The following is a 10,289-nucleotide window of genomic DNA, read 5'->3' on the forward strand; positions in this document are numbered from 1 at the left end:
TCTAGGTAAAGTTGTTATCGAAAAATAGCTAGAAAAGTTTATTAATCGGTAAATATATATTCAAAAGTAATGAGAAAAATAAAATAAAAAATTAAGAAGTATCATGGAGTTCTATATATCAAAAATACGTGTCAAATTCGGTACATTTCTATCGGGTGGTAAGAATGAATGACATAAGATTTATTATCAAAATTACGATAAAAATGTACGTAAATCTATTACCCAGGGAAACGCTAAACGAAAATTGGAATTTATTATATCCTTATATCTTGTTTTTCAAATTTAAAAAACATCGATTTAGAGGTTAGAAAGCACGCAATTAAAATCGAAAAACCTCGGCTTAGACGCAATTTATCGCGAAAAACGTTTAGCGTTTCTATTAAAAATATTATTTATTAATTTTTACGGCAGTAATTTGAATTTAATCTTGTATTTTTGTATATTAACGAATCGATAGAAATCGAAACCATAATAATTGCCCAAATTCAACCGATGTTTAGCTGTCCGGTGCTGCCACCGTGGAACTATTTCGAAACAATACACATATACAAAATACACACACATGCAACAACATGACATTGAAAATGAAACTCATACATAGACAAGACAAAATAACATTTTTCTGCTTCATTTTGGCTAGGATCAGTTTGTGGTAAAACTTCGACGCGAAATTGCCATATGAATAAAAATAACTTTATAATTAAAATTACAATATTTACTTAATATACGTAGGAACCTGCCTATATTCAAAATTTGAAACTGCGAATTATTTGCAATTAGTATTTGCTTAAATTACAACTGTTTTTTATCATTATTTATGATAAAAATAATCAACAAAATAAACAAATCTCGCATTTTAACATATGGTAGCATTCGTGCTCTCGATCGAATACATAGATAACAGACATCGAATATCGGGTTTATAACAATTCTTCTTTATTTTTTTGCCATTATTATATTGTTTGAAAACAGGAAGGAATCGACTCATCAGCATAGATAAGATACTTCTCATCAGTAACATTTTTGTCAAGTAAGTAAACTTTTCAGTGTATAATAAATAATATTATTATCGTACATCAAAATGACAAACTATGTCATGCAGTTTTGATTGTCAAACAAACATTCAAAAATTATTTAAAAGAGTTACATATACTGTATTTTCAATCACCATCATGCATTTATCATCAATATATATTATTTTAGGCGTATACTCATCGTTTTCGTAAAATTATAAATACTTTACGTCAGTTTGAGGTTATGTTTATGACAAATGTCATCGAGCCTATCTTGTACGTTTTGTAAATTATCTAATAGATAGTGAATTTCTTTCATTCGCATAATATGATTGTAGAACCGAATTTAATAAAATAAAATTTTAATTTCATTCAAAATTACTGAAACTTGTCTCGAAAATGTATCTCATAATCATCATTATAATTATTCACAATGCTGTACAATGTAACCATATTGATTATAATCAAATATTTTATGTGCTTTCAAACACGTGTCCGTGTTTTTAATACAACATAATCGTAAATTGAAAACGTTATCTACAGTGATAAGTTTAACACGAGTATATGAATATAATGAGGTTATGTTTTTTTGTTTACATATAGATAAATCTTTTAATACTGATGAACTCGACGAAATATTGGACGACAGTGACTGCGAAGTCGGCGACGGTTACGAGTCCGACAACAGCGACGACATTTACATTCGACATTTACAACCTTCGACATCACAATCCAGGGTTCTTCCCTGGCTCACAAAATGGTAGGTTTACAATTTTCTTAATAATATATTTATTGGTTTTATATACCATCCAGTCATACATTAGATTCATTTTCATTACATGCTTTGGCATAAAAACAAGAATTCATTACATCTTGTACACATGATGTAGCGATTGTCTCGAACGAGGAGTTGATGGTTTGAATAGTAAACTTCAATCAAAACATATTATTGCCCATCATTATTTGTATTTTTACTGCTAAATACTTGAATTAATGAGGAAATATGGATTATGTAATAATATTTTTTTCCTATTGTTTCAGTATGCCGAATGCTGGTCCGGAATTGGAGGAAGATTTGTTGGCGAGAGGGCATGTTGCTGACAATGTACTCAGCTCCTTTTTCGAATACTTCAACCTCGCTCTCTTCGAAAAAATAGCTGAGCAGACAAATTTATATTCAGCACAAAAAAGGGACTTGTGGTCGGTGAATACGAATTCGAAATTCGTATTCAACGTCATCCAAATTATGATGGGTACATTAAGGTTTCCGCAGACTCGAATGTACTGGTGTTTATGATCTAAGCATTCCAATCATTAATCAAGCAATGCCCAGAGACGGGTACTTCGAACTGCGGAATCACTTTCATTTTGCAGATAACACTGATAAACTTTGGAAGATTAGTCCCTTTTTAAGTGAGGTTCTAAAAAAATGCCATACTTTGCCCAGACCTGCTCATAACTCCATCGACGAGCAAATGATGCCGTTCACTGGCCGCTGTAGACACAGGCAATTTGTACTTAACAAGCCAAATCCTGTAGGCCTTAAAAATTTTGTTCTCGCGGCCAGAGATGGATTAGTGATAGATTTTCACATATATGTAGGGAAGGGAACGGTATCAGATGGAGATATGAAGCAGTTCGGTCTGGGCGCAAGTGTGGTCAAGTTACTCTGCCGGACTCTCCCCAATCCTCCTGCATTGTCTATACTGATCGTTTTTCACTAGTTTGAATCTCGCCGATTCGTTACTTCAAGACAAAATATTCTTAACTGGAACTGTCAGAAGTAATAGAATCGGCGATGTGATTAAGAAATTAAAAAAACGATAAGGCAATGCAGAGGGGAGATTGGGATGAGAAGGTTCGGTAGGATGACAAAGTCTGTGTAGTCAAGTGGAAAGATAATAAATCCGTGTTATTATTTTACACTGCTGTCGGCAGTACTCCTGTTGGTACTTGCATGCGATGATCGAAGGAAGTAAAGAGGAAGATCAGTGCCACTCAGCCGGCCATTGTAAAGCACTACAATATGTCGATGGGTGGCATTGATCTTTGCGATCGGATAATTGCTTATTACAGGACTGCGATGAAGACATGCAAATGGCCTGTGAGGGTTTTTAACCACTTTGTGGACTTGGCGGTAGTAAACTGTTGGCTAATGTATATGCGGAATTGTAAACTAGAAAATGTACCCCGAAAGGATATTATGGGACTGTTGTCGTACTGAATCAGATTAGCGAAAGCTATGATTCGGTATGAAGATCGGGTAGCCAACATTTTAACACTGCCAGCACGAGGTCGGCCAAGAAACATGTCGACATCGCAGGTAGACACAGAGCCACCAGCTCGCAGGAGAACGGTTTTCCCCCAACCGATCGCTGAGGTACGTTTGGACAGCGTTGGCCACCATTCAGCATCCGTGTGCAGATACCCTGGATGCAAGTCCCGCACCAGTTATATTTGCATAAAATGCAATATATACGTGTGCACAAAATTTTGCTTTGAGCTGTATCACACAGTATAGGATGCAGCTCAAAGCAATTTTAAAGTAGATATTTAGGGTTTTATTTCATAATTTTAACTAATTTTAAGTGTAAATATATTTAATTATCCTATTTATAATGTTTTTGTATTGTTTTTATTGTGTAATGTTCTATTAAAATTGACCATTCCTATGACAAGTTGTTTTCTTTACCTTCCCTAAGTTTATAGAGTAGGTAATATTCATCTGCAGTGTGACCTGGTAGCATATATAGTACATTAGGATCGGACATGGTTGAAACGAAATGAATTGGGATGTCTATATAATATCGACATTGTCATAATTATAACTACAGTCGAACTCGGTTATTACAATCTCGGACATAGCGAGATCTCGGATGTAATGAGGAAACAGTCGTTGACATTTTGTATATGATTTTCTCCATACATTTTTATTCACTGTTATAACGAGATACTTATCGGATATACCGAGCTAAAATACTGGTAATGTGTTGATCGTTTAAAGACATTTCGACCCTAAGCAATAAAATCCGATCGGACAGGATGCCGCCGGGGACAGATTACGTTTATGACACTAGTTAAGTGTCTAATTGTTGTTTTCGCCGACAATAAAAATACCTATTCTCTGATATAACGAGTACCGCTTATAACGAGCAAATTCAGCCGGTCCAACCTTCCTAGTAATAACCAAGTACAACTGTATATTCCTTATTTTGTTTAATAATAATTCGAATGGCATTTGTTTTGCTATTCATTTCATATCATTCTTTTATTCCACCTCTAGTAGAAATTCGATGTAATTGTCAATTGTACAAGATTAAACTCAATCTCATAAACATTACTACTATAAATGAATTTTACTGTAGAAAAATATTTATATTAATTCGTATTGACAACGTAAAAAAATCTGGTTCATTGACTGGACAGGATACCTTGTATTGCCACTGTAAAAAAAACTACGGTAAACAAAATGTAAAAATCATAAACACTTTAAATCAAATCAAATAGACATGTTAGAATTGTAAATATTTTATGGGGGTAATATTAATTGTAAATATTTTTACATAGGTAAGTAAATATATAATAAATTTAAATGCATTTTTAAAAAGCTTATGATTTTTAATATGTGGCGACACACAATATTTTATTTTATATTTTATTGCCATCTGGTTGCGATCGACGAAAGTTTTTAGTAACACATTTTTAGAAATTCATGGTAGATGCCTGTAGATGCCTTTAGATGGCGTTGAAGTCACATTTGATCGTAAATTGAGGCAAAGAATTCGCCTTAAGGCTAATTGACGCACACTTTGAAAACCGCTGGTATAGGTAGATAAGATAACATACCTACATAATTGAGTTTTAAAATGGCCCATAAAATTCGCGCATCATTTCCTCAATCTATTTTTGAAGGGACTTAAATTCATTTTATGACGCAAACCGTCACTCATCAACATAACATGTTTTGTGTTGCGCAATACAGATGGCGCTGTTGACCGTGAACGATTCAAACTTGCCAGGGGTTCAATCTACGTACCTATATGTAATTTAAACGTTGACGCTTGGGAAAATCTTTTTATTCATCGCATCACACAGATATTCTTCAGTTCTAAATAACTATTTTTACAACGTTTTTATTAGCTCGTATTCTTATTTGTCCGGTACAAATCTTGCAATCGATTTTTAACTAATTTCCCGACTAGCTTTCTCTTTCTTTTTCTTTCTCTTTCGAGACATTTGAAACTTTTAGAATATATCAGCCAATGCATTCATTTAATACTTTTAGCCATCTTTAAGTAGAATTGAATTCATTTTCAGTTAATTCTGTTTTGTATGAAAAGTTTTTTCGGAAGAAATCCGTAATCTATCCACTATTATCGGTTGCTGAAGGGATGGTCCTAGCAACTAAATTATTAATATATACCTACTTGCGTTACTATGGAAATCAAAATGACATTTCTTCTATATTTGTTTGTTTGTTTTTTATTTAATTCATATCAAGTACAATTTTGAGCATATTGAGCATAATAATTCAACAGAAAATTTAAAAACGTTGTATATAAAAAGTTTTTATTATCTTGTAATTATTGTTTTATTGAACTGGAATTAACGTGGTAGAATTATTTTTTGAAACTTTAGGTAGAGAAATGTAATGTTGTTGGTTTTAAAAGTTATCAATGTCCACCGCATGTGACCAACTATAAAGGGTGAAATTGTATGTGTCTTTGGACAATACTCATTGCACACGGCCAAAAAACTAAAATGCACTTAAACGTATACCTACTCCAATCGAATACAAAAGTGTCGGTCATGTCATCGTCACCTACTAAAATTCGATCATTTCGAGCCCTGCCATTAGGATTAGGTAATGGTTTGGCATGCATTTATTTGACAACGATCGAATAGTATTAAAAATATGACGCACAAATAGAATTAATGGTTTATTATTATTTATTGATTGGACATCCAAGGTCCAACCAAAGCTTCGATGGGCTGATGGAGATGGCGCGTTTACTCGGTGAACTGGTGCTTGAATCATAGAGTCCGATTACCACGAAGTCTATAACCCGGAATAGACTTTAGATTCAAAGATATTGATATTTAGTAAACATATTTACCTACCACGGATATAATATTTGATTACAGCATAATACCCCGTTTACACGTGCATGGATTTACTGCTATTATCGCGGCCATAACAAAAAAATGCACGTGTAAACACGTATTATCGTGCAAATAGCAAGATTGCATGCATGAATCAAAAAGTTCAGAAACTTCAAAATTTTCACGCGACAGTTGGACTGTGCGATATCTGCGCCTGCGCAATAGAACGATAGTGGCGAACCTGCCGGTAAAAAAACGAACTACACCGCTCCGAGACTCATTTTGAGGTTAACCGTATAAAATAGTACCATAGAATGACAAAATCGCGTCTCGCTTGCTTTTGAAGAATGAGATTGGCGAGACAGTCAGGACTTGTATCTACGTGTAAACAGTTTTTATCGCGATAGTTTAAAATACACACTATTGGTGTAAGTAAATCCATGCACGTGTACAGGCGTTCTAATATTATGAATCGATAATAAAAACACGTGAAGTACTAAGAATTAAGACAATATTATACACAATATTCCTGTTAATATTATATTATATTATTCTTTGGCCAGCCCTGATTGAAATCCAGACGTTAAATCCCTGTTTACATTACGCCTATTCCAACTGAAAAAAGTAATGACCACAAAAATAGCATCCAAGGAGATATTTTTTATCGACGATCAAATAACCGAGAAATGTGCAAAAGCACGAAAACATCTTTCGTTCCTCCATCTTGACAAAAATAACAAACTTTTTCCTCTTTCAAATAAGTAGTTTTTTTTTATCACGGCTGGAAAGTTGCCAGGAAAAAAATCGCCATACTGATTCCGTGTTATTGTTACCTCAGTACCTGTCGGCGTAAATAGGAAAACCTCGAACCGTAGAGGAATGCGGTTACCTATTGATAAACATAAAATCAAAATACCTATTCAGTGGGACCTTTTCCATTAGCACACATCCATAAATAAGTGCATTCATTTCGAATTTATAAATATTTAATAAATTGGCGTCAATGTGTAACATGAGTTCGTGAGTACTAGTTAGTCAACAAACACGTGTCATGCAAATTTACATGTTGGGTATAACGCGCAATTACTGTAAAGACCAATGGGTGAAGATTTTTCAAATTTAATTTTAATTCGGCGCTAAGTCTTTACACTTAAGACGCGAGATACTTTTATCGTTTTCTTTATCCGGGACTTATGACTGAGAATCGTGGCCCGGATGATTTGGCCGTCGGCTATTCTAAGTATTCAGCATTACGGCTTGACCTGTGTAAGAAAAGAGCTCTCTACGGGCATGGCTCTTCCTTGCCCACTCCGACCTTTGACCTAAACAAATATCAATAAATTGTTTAAAGTTACATCTTCATTCAAACAGAAGAGGCGCCAGAATAAAATAATTCGTGAAATATTGAATATGACCAAGTTAGTACGATATGTATCACGTGAATCCTGAAACTACTCCACACGAACACCAGGCGCCATTGCTGACAGAAGAACTTCGAGCTCGTGGATATGTTGGTATTTCTTTTTTATCGTCTTGTATCTGGAAATGAAACATGGATGTATTATAGATATCCTGGTTCGTAAAGGGAATAGATATATGCAGTCGAAGCACAAGACTTCCTCAAACGCTAAACGTGGAAAATTCTGCTAACAATAATAAAATTGTTTTCAGGGATAAGTAAGAACCTTTTATCCTTCATGCGAGTTCATGCTACACAAGACCAATATAACAAGAGAGGGTTGCATGAAATCCGAGAATGTTGGATTTCTGCAGCCGAGTGTTCGAAGATATCTATTTTCAAGCGACAAGGTCGACAAGGAAGTCAAGGTTTTCAAAAGAGTTGACGTCGTTATAGGAGTAGTGGACAGGGTGAGGGTGCATTTAACTGTAAAGGGACTACCTATATCAAAAATAATTCTTTATGATCTGTCATGCTGAAGTATGTAGGTACTAATAATATTATTATACGTCTCACGTAGAATATTATGAAATTATATTATATACTTTGCAGTGTGGGGATATTTTGTTTATTAACAATTCGTTATCAATGTAATTATGGGGTTCAAGGCCTGTATTTAATTACTCATGTCAATAATGTGACAAGTCAGGGGACTTGAATGAGAGGCGAACTAACCTGACAATAATTAAGTAGGGATCTACTTTAAAATTTAATAATAAGATAAATATCATTTTCATACGTACTCCGCCATAAATTAAATCCTCTACTTTTGCTACAAATCATTTATAATATATTATAATATCGTCGCCATTCAGGTAAAAGTAGTGGATATGCTCGAAAAATTTTGCCTCGAAAATTCTCGAGAAATTGTCAAAAAAATCTGAATCTCGAGAAATGAATTTTCAGAAATTTCGAGAATTCCAGAATTTTTGACTAGTCAAAAATAACAAAGGGATTTAAGCGGAAAAAGAAAGCTACTGACCACAATCGGATTTTTTTTTTAATCACCGAAAAAAGCTCTCTATTTCTGAACGGAAGTATTGTGTTGTTTTTTTTGCGGCCGAAAAGCTCTCGATTTTCATTCTGACTTTATATTTTTTCACGGTGATTTTTTTAAGGCAACAGAGGTAATAAAAAATCTCAATAAAACAATATGAAATTCTCGAGAAAACAAATATTTTTGAATTCGAGAAATGAAAAAGTCTAGTCAAAACGTACTATCACAAAAAAATATATACATACTTACTTTGAACGTGGCAAGGTTAGTAAACGGGAAAAATTCTGTACCTGATCAATCAGACAGCAAGCACGTTTAGACACTTGATTTTTCATACTGACACCTTTAAATCTTAAAAGATTATTGTATTTTTTTTCTATTAAAACTACGTTTTTGCTGATCAACAAATATTTTTGCAACACTGGAACAGTAACTGTGTGTTATTGCAAGTTTATTGCTCCAACAATCGAACCGTAACTGTAATCTATATTTACATTCTGTAAGGATAAATTTCTACCAATGAAAACATATCATATTTTAAAAACATTAGCCATATTAAGAAAATTTTGTTACTACATCTTATAACTTGAAAAGGGTAGGTACATTACATTTTATGACGTATCAAATATCAATAGATGCCAAGTAGATATCTACCTAATACAGTAAAACCGCGATTTTACTGGTTTGAAGGAACTGAAAAAAAATAACCTAAATAAAGGAAAAACGGAGATATTATATTGCGGGTATTGAACATTAAAAAAAATACACGTACAAATTGGATTGTCTCTTCTTTGGAGCATATTATTTGAACATGTTTTCTCTTGACATGCTGAAAAATTATTTGGACGGGTGTAAACGGAAAAAAACAACACAAAACAAAAACAAAACTTGGCCTTGGGTACCTACTCCTGACATGCATATAAATATGAAGGCTCAAATGCGTCTGAAATTAATGGTTTCCATGTATTTAATTGAATAATATGTTCAAATAAATTGGATTCTCAATCGTAAAACGAAACTTTAACTGAATTTTGAATATACAGGAGTAAATTTCTGGAAATAAAAATGTAAAACCGCAAACCGTAAAATCTATGATCCACCAGTATAAGTTGACTGCTGAGTGAGGGCGCCACATGCTAACATTTGACATATTATCATTGCATACTTTTTTTTATACAGAAATGAGCTTAGTTCTAAATTCGAACACCTGACGATTTATGATGGTATATGGAAGGATCGGGGAATTTCGATTGCCACAAAAATGATGCTTGTGCAAACATTAGTGTTCTCGATATTTCTATACGGAGTCGAGTCGTGGACCCTGAAGGCAAGAGAATGGAAGGCAATTGATGCCTTTGAGATGTGGTGTTGGCGCCGAATGCTTCGCATTTCTTGGACGGAGCACAGGACGAACCAGAGACTGAAGATAAAGGAACGGCTCTCGACGATATGTCTGAGAAGAGTTCTGCAGTTTTTTGGACATATTGTCAGGCGCGGACCGGACAACCTGGAGAGACTGGTAGTTTTGGGTAGCCTCCAGGGAAGGCGAAGCAGAGGAAGAGCGTCTGCGCGATGGAGCGACCAAGTGAAAGAGCTGACTGGGGGCACCATACATTCTGCCCTGAGAGAACCGGAAGATCGGGAAGGATGGAAAGTCTTGGCCGCTCAAAGGATGGCGAAATGTAAATGTGGTCACGATCCTCAGCCATGAGTACAC

The 10,289-nt window shown here is 34.5% G+C and overlaps 1 long non-coding RNA gene across 1 annotated transcript; it reads left to right on the forward strand.

Annotated features, from left to right (window-relative positions):
- Nucleotides 1-4,785, forward strand: LOC147064364 (uncharacterized). Its single transcript, XR_015071887.1, has 3 exons — nt 1-1,030; nt 1,617-1,773; nt 2,055-4,785. It is a non-coding gene; the product is annotated as an uncharacterized LOC147064364 (long non-coding RNA).
- The last annotated feature ends 5,504 nt before the right edge of the window (nt 4,786-10,289 follow it).

Source organism: Rhyacophila brunnea, unplaced genomic scaffold, assembly GCF_057557595.1.
Source record: "Rhyacophila brunnea isolate RB1 unplaced genomic scaffold, BYU_Rbru_1.0 scaffold_7, whole genome shotgun sequence".
Classification (NCBI taxonomy): domain Eukaryota; kingdom Metazoa; phylum Arthropoda; class Insecta; order Trichoptera; family Rhyacophilidae; genus Rhyacophila; species Rhyacophila brunnea.